The 12,457-nt window shown below is 38.7% G+C and overlaps 1 protein-coding gene across 11 annotated transcripts in view; it reads right to left on the minus strand.

Annotated features, from left to right (window-relative positions):
- DIS3L2 (DIS3 like 3'-5' exoribonuclease 2) overlaps window positions 1-12,457 on the minus strand; it is a 375,493-nt gene that overhangs the window by 343,030 nt on the left and 20,006 nt on the right. The window lies entirely within an intron of this gene.

The following is a 12,457-nucleotide window of genomic DNA, read 5'->3' on the forward strand; positions in this document are numbered from 1 at the left end:
TATATATATGTGGTTCTGAAAAAACTAGGGGCAGGACAGGAATAAAAACGCAGACATAGAGAATGGACTTGAGGATGCGGGGAGGGGAAAGGGTAAGCTGGGACGAAGTGAGAGAGTGGCATGGACATACATACACTACCAAATGTAAAATAGCTAGCTAGTGGGAAGCAGCCACACAGCACAGGGAGATCAGCTCGGTGCTTTGTGACCACCTAGAGGGGTGGGATAGGGAGGGTGGGAGGGAGATGTAAGAGGGAGAAGATATGGGGATATATGTATATGTATAGCTGATTCACTTTGTTATAAAGCAGAAACTAACACACCACTGTAAAGCAATTATACTCCAATAAAGATGTTAAAAAAAATAGTCTCCTACTGGCCAAAATTATGACAATTTAAGTATCAAAACTTTTAAATGATAACATTATCTATAACCCATTAAATAAAATAAGAATCAATGAGTTCATACTGATAAAGACAAATAAATAAATAAATAAAAATGGGGGAAACTCTCCTTACATCAGAATCCCAAATAATAAATGTAGAAAAAAATAATGGCATTGGAAAATTACCATTGGTAATAATCATCATCATAATTAATTCATATTCATCAATGGATGTTAAAAACTAGTGGGTGGGGCTTCCCTGGTGGCGCAGTGGTTGAGAGTCCGCCTGCCGATGCAGGGGACACAGTTTCGTGCCCCGGTCCGGGAAGATCCCACATGCCGCGGAGTGGCTAGGCCCGTGAGCCATGGCCGCTGAGCCTGCGCGTCCAGAGCCTGTGCTCCGCAACGGGAGAGACCACAACAGTGAGAGCCCCGCGTACCACAAAAAAAAAAAAAAAAAAAAAAGAGGAAAAGCATATATTGATGATGGAGAAATCTGGCAGACCACCTTAACTAAATGATCGAAGTAAACACCTATAATGGGACAAATCAATATCATATGCCTCCTGATATGATACGTTAAGAAAAACATGTCACTTGTGAAACATCAATTAAACCCAAACTGAGGGACCTACTACAAAATAACTGGCCTATAATCTTCAAATATGTTAAATTATAAAAGGAAAAATTTCCAGGTTAAAGGAAACTAAAGACACATGACAATTCTATGCAACTTGTGATCCAGGATTTTCTTTTCATATAAACAGCATGACTGGGAAACTTGAAGACGTGTGAATAAGATCTATAGATTCGCTAACGCCATTATATCAATGTTAATTTCCTGATTTTGATCCTTGCACAATGGTTAAAAAAGAGAATGGCTTCATTTTGAGTGTCTGCAACTTACTCAAACAGCTCAAAACAAGGAGGGCAAGAGAGGAGGGCTGTTAATGTGGTAAAACGTTGATCCTGGGGAATCTGGCAAAGAGTATAGAGTAATTTTCTGTACTATTCTTGCATCTTTCTGTTGGTGTGAAACTACACATTTTCAAAAAGAATCCAAGTTTTTAATTATAAAATTGTATCTGTTTATTGAGTTATATGTTTCTCATGCTAAAGAACATTGCCAACAGCTAACAATATATCAATTAAAAAACACTCCCTAACATTATATAAATGATATACTGAATAAAAGAAGTTCAAATAATCAGTTATAGGTTATGTGGTCTACAAGATCATTCCATCCAGTTTCATATGGGTCAAGAGATTTATTAGCTGCAAGCTCAAATAAAGTGATCTCAAATGAGAGTTATGTCAATAAAAACACTGCCTCTCAACAGGTCAGAAGTGATTTTACTCACTTATATTTTACAAAATATTTTGAGGATTTAAAAGATTAAATGTCCTGAAAGGGACAACAACCCAGCACTTTTTGCAAACACAGCTGTTGGTTAAAGCTCTTGAGAGAAGAAAAGCTCTGGAATGAGAATCAGCTGTAGGAAGAAATAATGGTTATAAAATACTAAGAAAATTTTGGAATCTTTTTGTATTAATCTCCTTAATAGCTGACTTGTTTCTAAACATGTACTTCATTACTATATCCTAGGACCTCTTCAGGCCCTGGGCACAGAGCAATAAACACAACATGACCGACAAGGTCTCTCCTCTTATGGTACTTACAATCTAGGGGGCAGAGATGACAATAAACAAGTAAACAGACAATAAGGCAGTGAAACAGACAGATGAGATAGTGACAAGTGGGATGGGGAAAGAGGACACTACTTTAGCTTTGGTGATTAAGAAAAGCCTCTACTGAAGAGATAATTCAGAGCTAAAATCTGAATGACAAAAAGTCCATGTGAAGGTCTCAGGGTATGGCCTTCTTGGCAGAGAGAATGACAAGTGCAAAGAGAACAAAGCAGAAACAATCTCAGAATGTTCAGAGAACTTTTAAAAAGGGACCTCATTAATACTCTCAATATAGTAGATGATACCAAAGAATTGTCAATTTTGTATCCGGTGTGATAATGGCATTGTGATTCTGCATGACAATCTCCATACCGCATATGTATTCGTATGTATATGTACAATAAATGATGTCAGCGATTTCTTTAAAATATTTCAGCAAAGGAAAGAGAAATAAAAAATGGATGAATGCGGCAAATGTGCAAAAACTTTTGAATTTGGTAAATGAAGGTTGATGAACTACTCTTTCTAGTTTTTATATGTTTGAAATTTTTCATAATAATTTTAGAAATTCCACATAACAGAAACTTCATGTAAAAAATAGCAATACCTCATTTCTTCCTCTTACTTCAATACTCTAGTTCAGCTCTCACCTCTTCATTTTGTCTCCTCATTACCTCATTTGAAGAGATATAAAGGAAAGCTTTCAGGACAGGTACACACTAGATAGGCCCTACACTCTATGGCTGTGTCCAGTTTCTATGACAAACAGAACCATCTACCTAAGGCAGGGCTGGAACCCAGAGAGAATTAAAATGAGAGAATATAAAATAAACAGCCACATACTGATAAACAACAAGTCATTCTATCTGAGAAAAACAGGAATTGCCTGGACTAAGGACAATCCTCCCAGAGATTAAAAAACACAATAGGCTTCTTCCCCCTTCATTCCTTGGAGAATGCTCTGGCAAAGATCTCCGATTGTGAAATCCCACTGTCAGTTTTCAGTGTTGATCTCACTTGACCTTGCTATAGCACTTGACACACAGTTGAACACTCCGCCTCCTCTTGAGACTCTCTACTTCCTTGGCAGACATGACAGTAGTGCTAAAGATGCCCGTACTCCTTCCTTTTAAGGACAAGGGTCACATCCACAGCCCCCTGTGAGATGGCACACAACTTTTGTCCCAGGCAACTAGTTCTGAAAGAACCAGGAGTGGGTCCCTAACCTAACAACCTATGATCTATAGAGTGATGTGTCAGAAACTCTGATTTCCGGTAACAGAGTGGAGTCAATATTCTGAAAAACCTTCTGATATCAAATTACTACAACTGCTGAACAAAATATTACCAACTTGAGAGCACTGTTGAGCTCTCAAGAGAGAAAAGAAAATCCCCAGGAGCTAAAAATCAAGTGAGAGCTAGAAACCAGAATACGTAGAAGCTGAGGCTACAGAGACCCTGGGAGCACATCCTGGTTCCAGTACCAAGAGGCTTGTAGTTTAAAGCTGCAGGGGGAATAAGAGATAAAGCCTTCACCATATGAAATGTAGACAAGTAGAGCTTAGCCCCACTGCAAAAAATCAAGACCCCTCAGGTCTTCAACAACTCAGTGAAAAGGTAGGCTGGAAAAAATACACCTACTGATAAAGAAAAACAATCAAGAAATGTATGTTTTGACCTGGGCTCCAACTGGGGGCAGAGGAGAGTTCCCCCAGAAGATTCACAAGGACGGGCCTGCACTCACGCAGTGCAGTGGCAGTAACCCCAAGCACAGACACTAACTTAGAGTGACCTTAAGCTGTAGTGTCTCAGGCTGCTGGCTGAACCAAACAAATCCTCCTCAGAATATTCCCACAGCCAAAAGCCTGATAAATGCTTACAAAACACATGAGGAAGAGAGCCATCATAACTGGAAATCAGAAAAAAATAGCAAAATGTGCTGCAAAGTAATTTGGGGTCATAAAAATGACAAGTACATAATTTTTTAATAAATTTATTTTATTTTATTTTTTATTTTTTTTGGCTGCGTTGGGTCTTCGTTGCGGTACACGGGCTTCTCATTGCAGTGGATTCTCTTATTGCAGAGCACGGCGCGCGGGCTTCAGTAGTTGTGGCGCACAGACTTAGCTGCTCCGCGGCATGTGGGATCTGCCCGGGCCAGGGCTCGAACCCATGTCCCCTGCATTGGCAGGCGGATTCTTAACCACTGTGCCACCAGGGAAGCCCAGAAGTAAAAAGTAAACTAATGTTGGTGGGTAACTTTATAGGTAAATGAAAGAGACTTTTTCCTCTTGAGTTTTTAAAACTATGTTAGATGGTTAAAAGCAAAAGTATATTGTCTGATGTGGTTCTCAATGTATGTAAAGGAGATATTTAAGACAACTAATTAGAAAGCAGGGAGGATAAAGAGGCCTAAATGGTGGTAAACTTCCTACATTTCTCCTGAAGTAGTAAGATATCAACACTAACAGATTATGACACAGTACAGATGTCAATTCTACCCAAACTGATTTTTAAATTCAACACAATTCCTATCAGAATCCCATGATTTTTCATAGATATAGACAAGCTTATCTTAAAATTTATACGGAAATGCAAAAGAACTAGAATAACCAAAATAATGAGGAAAAAAAAGAATAAAGTAGAGGAATACACTGCCCAATTTTAAGCTCTAAAGCTACAGAAATCAAGACTATGTGATAAGGGACACATAGACCAATGTAACAACATAGAGAACCCAGAAATAGACCCATTCAAATATGCCCAACTGATTTATGACAGAGGTGCAAAAGCAAGTCAAGGGAGGAAAGACAGCCTTTTCAACAAATGACTGGAGTAACTGGACATCAGTAGACAAAAAAATAAACCTTGACCTAAACCTCACATCTTGTAAAAACATTAACTCCAAATTAACTCTTAGACTCTATGACACCAAAAGCGTCATCCATAAAGAAAAAAAATGAATAAACTGTTACTCTTTTTTCATTTCTAGGACCTGGCCATTGACATAGCTGAATGGTAATTTAAGAAATTTTTACTCGACATGTTGAATATTAGAGCTCTTCTCAGAAGACCAAAAAGAGTAATTAGAATCTGAGTTCTCCACTTTATCCTTAAGTAGTAAAGTGGACAGGCAGGAGGGACTTATATATAGTTATTTCATTTTAATGAAAGACATTGGCTGGACACCATCTACCTACAACCTATCATTTTAGGATCTTTGTGAAAATCTCTAGGGAGTTAAATTTAAGTTTTAGACCCTCAAGGCTAATTCTGGGACTGCTGGCATCAATCAAGGGTTACTGATAAAGAAAAGGGGCCATCTTATGTATTATAACAAGGCTGATGCCATATCATCTTAAACTCTAGCTCTCAAATGCTTCTCTAACTTGTACAGCATTATAATTCTTAGTAGAATATAGGTTTACATAGTTTTAGTAAGTTTAAAAACCATTATACTAGAAAATGTAATTAAGAAACTTAGCACAAAAAACAAAGAAAGGGACTTCCCTGGTGGTCCAGTGGTTAGGACCCTGGTCAGGGAACTGAGATCCTGCATGCCGCACGGCACGGTCAAAAAAAAAAAAAAAAAGAGAGAGAGAGAGAGAGAAAGACTTAGATTATGAAATATTTTATTCCCTTCTGCAATGCCAAAGCCTAGCAAAGTGCCTGCTAAATAATAGGTCAATAAAGTTTGTGAAATGATCATTTCCAAAAGAAAAATGAAATTCTGAATTTAAGAAACTGAAATAATGAAACTCACTGAAATGTTATCACCTTTACCCTTCTGCCACAATCAATCAGACCCATTATTTTCACTCTATACTCTCAAATATGTGACAGTCTCTCTGTCATGTTCCAGTCCTCTGACAATGTCTGAGCTGAGGTCAAATTTGGGAGTCACCAGAGAACAAATAGTAATTGAAGTCGTAAACACAGAGGAGATGGACCTAGGGAGACAGTATGGAATAAAAAGAGAAGGAGCCTAGGATTGAGACTTGAGGAGCCTCAGAGTTCAACAGCCAGGGAGAAGAAAACCAAAACTGCAAAGACAGAAAGGAATGGTCTCCTCAGAAGGATACAGAAAACTTGGGAGAGTGTGATGTCAGGGAAATCAAGGTTTCAAGAAGGTGGTGGGCAATAAAGTCGTATGCTGCTAAGAGAGGTGAAATAAAGAATTAAGTGTTCATTTGACTTGGCAGTATGGATGTCACAGGGAGCTTGGTGAGAGCTATTTTAGTGAAGCAACAGGAATAACCACCAAAGAGAAATAAGGTGAGGCACTAATGGGCAGGGAGGACGTGGAACTAATGAGTTCAGATGACTCTTCTGTGAGGTTTGGCTGTAAGAAGGGAGAGGTGAAATTAAAAGACAGAGTTTCCATTTGCTGTTGCTATTATTTTCATTAAAGAGGAAACTTAAATGTGTTAAAATACTGAAAGGAAAGAAGAGTTGAAAAGGTAGGGCCAAGATAAATGACAGCTCCAGTGAGGAGAGGAGGAGGGACAGGGATAGGTACATTTTGACTAGTACTCCCCCAGCATGTCCCATGTTTCTCAAGTTCACACATTCACTCACCTTCCACTCCAACCTCACTCTTAAAATTGTACCCACTGAAGAACAGCACAAATTCCACTTCCTCTCTCCTCTACAAACCTCACCTAATTTCTCTAGCTCTTGGGATCACTTCTCTGCAATCCCAGGGTGTGCTATGTTTTCCACGTTTATTTGGCCACAAAATCCTTTACAGCAGGTTCCACGTAATACACACTGGGAACGGGACATTTACTTCCTGTCCAGCTGTCCAGCTCATGCCCTACCCTCTCAATCAGTCTTTCCCAACCATACCAGAACAAAGTAATACCTCCCTTGTAAAGTACTGAACAATTACATCGTTCAGCATGCTAAGTATTTAAGATCCTAGAATGTAAGCACCAAGAGCGTGGGGCCTTGTCTGTCTGGTTTACCACTGTATCCCAGTGCCTAGTAGGGCTGGCACATAGAGGGCACCCAGGAAATGTTCACTGAATGAAGTAATTAAAAGAGATGCCCTGGGCTTCCCTGGGGGCGCAGTGGTTGAGAGTCCGCCTGCCGGTGCAGGGGACACGGGTTTGTGCCCCGGTCCGGGAAGATCCCACATGCCGCGGAGCGGCTGGGCCCGTGAGCCATGGCCGCTGAGCCTGCGCGTCCGGAGCCTGTGCTCCGCAACGCGAGAGGCCACAGCAGTCAGAGGCCCGCGTACCGCGAAAAAAAAAAAAAAAGGGATGCCCTTAGCCAATATTTTACAATAAATATAAATGAAGAATAACTTTTAAAAAACTGTGAATCACTATGTTGTACAACTGAACCTTACAGAATACTGTATATCAACTATACCTCAAGAAAAAGATGCCCTGTCACTCCTCGACAATCATAAATTATTGACGAGCAGGAACTATGTCTTATGCCTATTTCTACACAGTGCCTTACAAAGCAGACCCTGAATGAATGTTCTTGATGACAGGATGATAATTTACGATGGCTAATGTCACAGTGGGAATTAAAAAGAGTTTGGCAATAAACTTTGACACTGATGAAAACGAATGAAAAGCCTATGTAGTGTTTCTCAACTCAAATTTTAAAAGGTAATGATAATAATCTTCAAAATACTAAAACATTTCCCCATATTCCAGAATTTAAGAAAACCCTTGAAGACAACTGAACTTTCTTTCCCCTGCTTATGACATTCTTTTTAAATTCATTTAATACTCCAGAATCTTGATGTCTACTATAAGATTTATCTGAATTCTGGAGTTTAATATTTTCACAGCTTGATAACACACAGGAGTACATCAGGAAAGGCAGGAAGTACATTAAGGATATTGCTAGGGTGGATCTGAGTATCATCTCCCTGCCTAATAAAGACAGAATCATCTTAATGTCATTGAAGTACCAGAGTTCTGATCACAAATAACACAACAATAAATGTAAGATTTGCTTTAAGGCAGCAGCATACAAAACCAAAATTGAAAAAGATCATCCAGGGTCTTCTCAAATATAAGCTCTGCTATCAAATAAGGCCCCAAAATGTTATGAGGTGGAAGCTGCCTCATTTTTCAGCAAATAGCTTCATTTCTCATGTTTACTTTGTACAGAATTATATTATAAATTCAATCATGTTTCTCTTCCATATTTTATTATTATGATTAAAGTCATTTACAGAATTTCTAAACTGGAACAAATAAGATTACTTCTTATGCTTTAAAGACTTTCATACCAATTGGCACTTTCAAACCCCTGAAATGTATTCTATCTTCTCTTTTGGGGATAAACATACAGACCTTGGAGACAAATTCTAGACAAAGTAGCAAAAGGCTCGGGTCAAACACAAATACCTTTAGAAATAAGAAGAAATCTTTCCTCATCCTGTGGGGGAAGGAACAGACAGAGAAATTTTTGGAATCTAAAAGAATAGGGACTAAATAAAAACTTCATTTTTTTAAAACAGAAATCAGAATCTAAAGAAGCACAAGAAGGCACCCAATTGGTATCAGAATTCATGCTCAGTTCTAAATAGCAAAAGAAAGTGTCTCATAAACAAAAGGTTTTATTTTCATAATGTGAGTGGTCACACTGGAATATCTCTGCCATCAGTAAACTTGGGCAATAATAGGATAAAAGAATATTCTCTCTCCTGAAGAAATTCAGGGCAGTATTTCAGCAGCACTGAAAAAGCTGCTCAGAAGGTACTGGAAATTGCAACATGCCTTTCATTAACTCCTAGTCCGTGCTATCAAATAAAAGTCTAAGACCTTATCACTTTTCCTCATTACTTTTGGGTAGACTTTTTTTATCTTTTTATTTTATAAATTTAAAAACAAACACAAAGTAGAAAGAATGATGTATTGAATGTATGCTAATCACTGAAATTCAATAATTACCAATTAATACCCAATGTTATTTCACCTACTCCTATACACACACACAGCACTTCACCTTCCACAAATACACATACACGTACTAAACTATACTGAAGCATGTGAGAAGGCTTTTAATTTCCCTTTTAAAAACTCTTAAATTACAAGTCATAAATGGTAAAATATTTTACTCAGTGAAAACTACTGTTATCACTTAAGGCCTTTACTTACATAAAGCATAAATTTTATGGAGCAAGGTTATCATACAGATTTCGTGCAAATTTCATGCTGTGATACAGAAGCAACGATTTAATAATAGAGCTGAAAAATAACTCAGCCACCAGCTATATGCATAATTTGAATGGTAATCAAAGCCTTCATCTATCCACATACACTAATCTCAAAATCAGTAAGGCAAAGGAAAAAAGTTGCAAAGCTTATCCACATGGCCAATTTTACCATGGCAATTTGGAAAAATATGTGACTTTCACAATCTATAATCAACTGGACAAAATGACTAAAATATACAAGAATTGAAAGCAGTTTTCCCTAAGTTATTTCAAATGTCAGTTTCCATGAAAACTATTTTTTTTCTACTTTAAACAAAAGATTAATATCAACCTGGCTTCTGTTAGGTTTTTTTTTTTTTAATGTCACTTATATCTTACTTTTTTCTTGGGAAGGTGCTGCTACACCAATGCCTACTCTCAGGGCTGCAGCTACAAACATCTGGAATTTACTACCTACAGACTCAGCCCCAAGCAAGATAGGGCCTCGCTAAGGACCATGTTCCTGCCTACAACACAAGGTCCCCATGGCATCTTGCAGGACACTCCAGAGGAAGACATACAAAGTCACAAGCAGTTGTACTGTTCCCTCAAAGTCACAGAGAAGAATTCTAGCATTATTCAAGGCACCTGGAGGAATGCCAGACACAAAATTCTAAACAGCAAAATGACTAAGACTAAATTCAGACCACAGATAGAAAGATGAGGAAACTTTAATGACCCCCTAAGCCAATCTGCGGATTTGGGATCTGGTCTGTCAGCTAAGCACCCTGTACAGGGAGACCTGACAGAGGCCCTACAAAGACAAACTGATGCTGGTCCTCCTTTCTATAGTGAAATTATGTTCCACGTTCACACCATTCAACATGAGTGAGCTTGAAAGATGACTCTAGGGTTTGCAGCCTTTTCAAAATTCTGTATTTCCCAGATAAAAACCTCTACCACCCATAAGGGCATCACCATGGATTTAATAATTAATAACTTCAGGTAGTTAGTAGAGAAATAGGACAATCCAAGAAAAACAAATAACCAAAATAAATCCAAAAATATTGAAATGCAACTAAGACAGACCTGTGGCACTTCTTTCCTTGCTGCTTCAAAAAGAGAACTCAAAACAGCAGCCCTGGAATCCTTACTTCTCGGGAGACAAAACAAACCTAAAGTCTACTGGTCCCAGGGAAATAAGCTGGGCCTCCACTTCCACTCCAGAGCTCCAGTTTCCCAGTGTTGACGCAAGCCTTCCAAGTGGAGGAGGAAAGCATGGGACATCAGCTCCACAGCAACGTTAAGAACCTTGGGATTACTTTAAAATTGCAGGCTGTAAGAGTTCACCTTGTCATTTATGGGAAGCTACATCACTAAGACCTTGCTACTTCCAGATGCACATAAAATATAAAACCTATATTCATACAGGGCCTTTGTGCACGTTTCATAATCCAGATGTGAGGAAATCCAAAGTTACGATTCCCACAGCAACTGTAATCTTGGCAAACCTACACACATGTATTCTGTGTTACTTCACATGGTAGTGACCTTAAAAGAAACTTGAAAAGAAAAAAGCACATTTTAATCTCTGCAACGAATTACAAAGAAAAACTCCCAGACATATCAGAGATCAGAAAATTGCCTTCCTTCAGGGATAGTGGAGCTCTTTTTTTGAAACAATTAACAAAGACTAGACCAAGCACTGAAGAATATGCTGGAACAATTCTTACCTGGCCTGAGGACAAAGGCCAGAAAACTTAACAGTGTTTCCTCTAAACTCTCACTTCTAATTTGCTAAGACAACCAGCTGTTTGATGTTTAAAAGTTCATTTCAAATATTTAATACTTTCAAAAAGTACCTTAAATGCTAATCAGATGCAGAATAGGCTCAATTTTAGTTCCCACTTGAAGCAACAGACGAAACATTTGAAGCTATTACTAAATAGATCATCTACTGTAAAACAAGTCAAATAATATGTGCTTATGTCAGTTAATATAGAAAATGGTTTCCCCGGTTCTTAATTTAAGGTTAAAATGCCAGTTTTCTGGAGGGCCAAGTGCTACTACAACAGGCTAAAAGGTTAATGGAAGACAGCAGAGCTTAGTCGTTAAGAGGCTTCTGAAGCCAAAATGTCCAGGTTTGAATCCTGTTCTACCACTTAAAAGTTGTGGCTTTGGGCAAGTTATTTAACATCTCTGTGCCTCAGTTTCACCATCTAAAAGAGGCAATACTAAAACCTACCATGTAGAGCTGTCTTTAGTACTACATGAGGTAATACATGCAGAGTTCTCAAAGCAGTGCCTGGCAGATAGTAAGCACTCGATACGCAGGCGCTATTATTAATGTAAGGTCATTTATTTACCTTGGCAGCAATCTTTATTTATTTGATAAACCGGTACCCACACAAAAAGATTTAAAAAACTAAAAATAATTTTAATACCATAATGGAACTTTAACCAGTCTCTTTAGCACAACAATAATAAATGACCTTCCCTCCTCTTGCCTCCTTCCTCTACCCCTCTTGTAACTAAAGAAAAAGTCCAAACTCCTTAGCCAAACATTCAAGTTGCTTCATAATCTGTTGGCCCATACTGGCTCACCATCTTGCACAGTCCTCTAAGAACCTTCTGCTTCAACCAGTTTTCTCACAGTCCTCTAAATACACCTTGTACTCATTCAACAAGCATCTGAGAATCTACGGTGCCAAGCAGCGTGCTAACACTACATGCAAAAATTAATACACAGTCTCTGCCCTTAAAGAGATCACAGAATATATACTAGAAAAAGAGATATGCAAAAAATAGTTTCAATAGAATATAACTACAGTCACAAAAGAGCAAAGGTAAGGTAGCTGCACGGAGAGGAGTTGATAAATTCTGTTGGTGAAGAAGTCCCCTCCGGGAGGGCTTCACAGAAAGAGGCTATGGGAAATGCTCAAGGGTAAAGAGGAATGCACCAGGCGGAGCAGAGGTCAGAGGGCACACTCTGGAGAGCAAACGGTGAAAAATATGGGCAAAGAAATTCTGGGGAATGACTTGCAGCTGGACTGCTGGGGAATGGACCAAAACTAGAAGCCAGAAAACAAGGATAGGCAAGCAGACTCTTGTACCCAAATCAGAAGCTCTGGGTAAGGCTTCACCCTGGGACCACCAAAAAGTTCTGAACAGGGGCCTAACATGATCAGATTTACAATTTAGTGTCACCACTGCAGCT

Source organism: Lagenorhynchus albirostris, chromosome 6, assembly GCF_949774975.1.
Source record: "Lagenorhynchus albirostris chromosome 6, mLagAlb1.1, whole genome shotgun sequence".
Lineage (NCBI taxonomy): Eukaryota > Metazoa > Chordata > Mammalia > Artiodactyla > Delphinidae > Lagenorhynchus > Lagenorhynchus albirostris.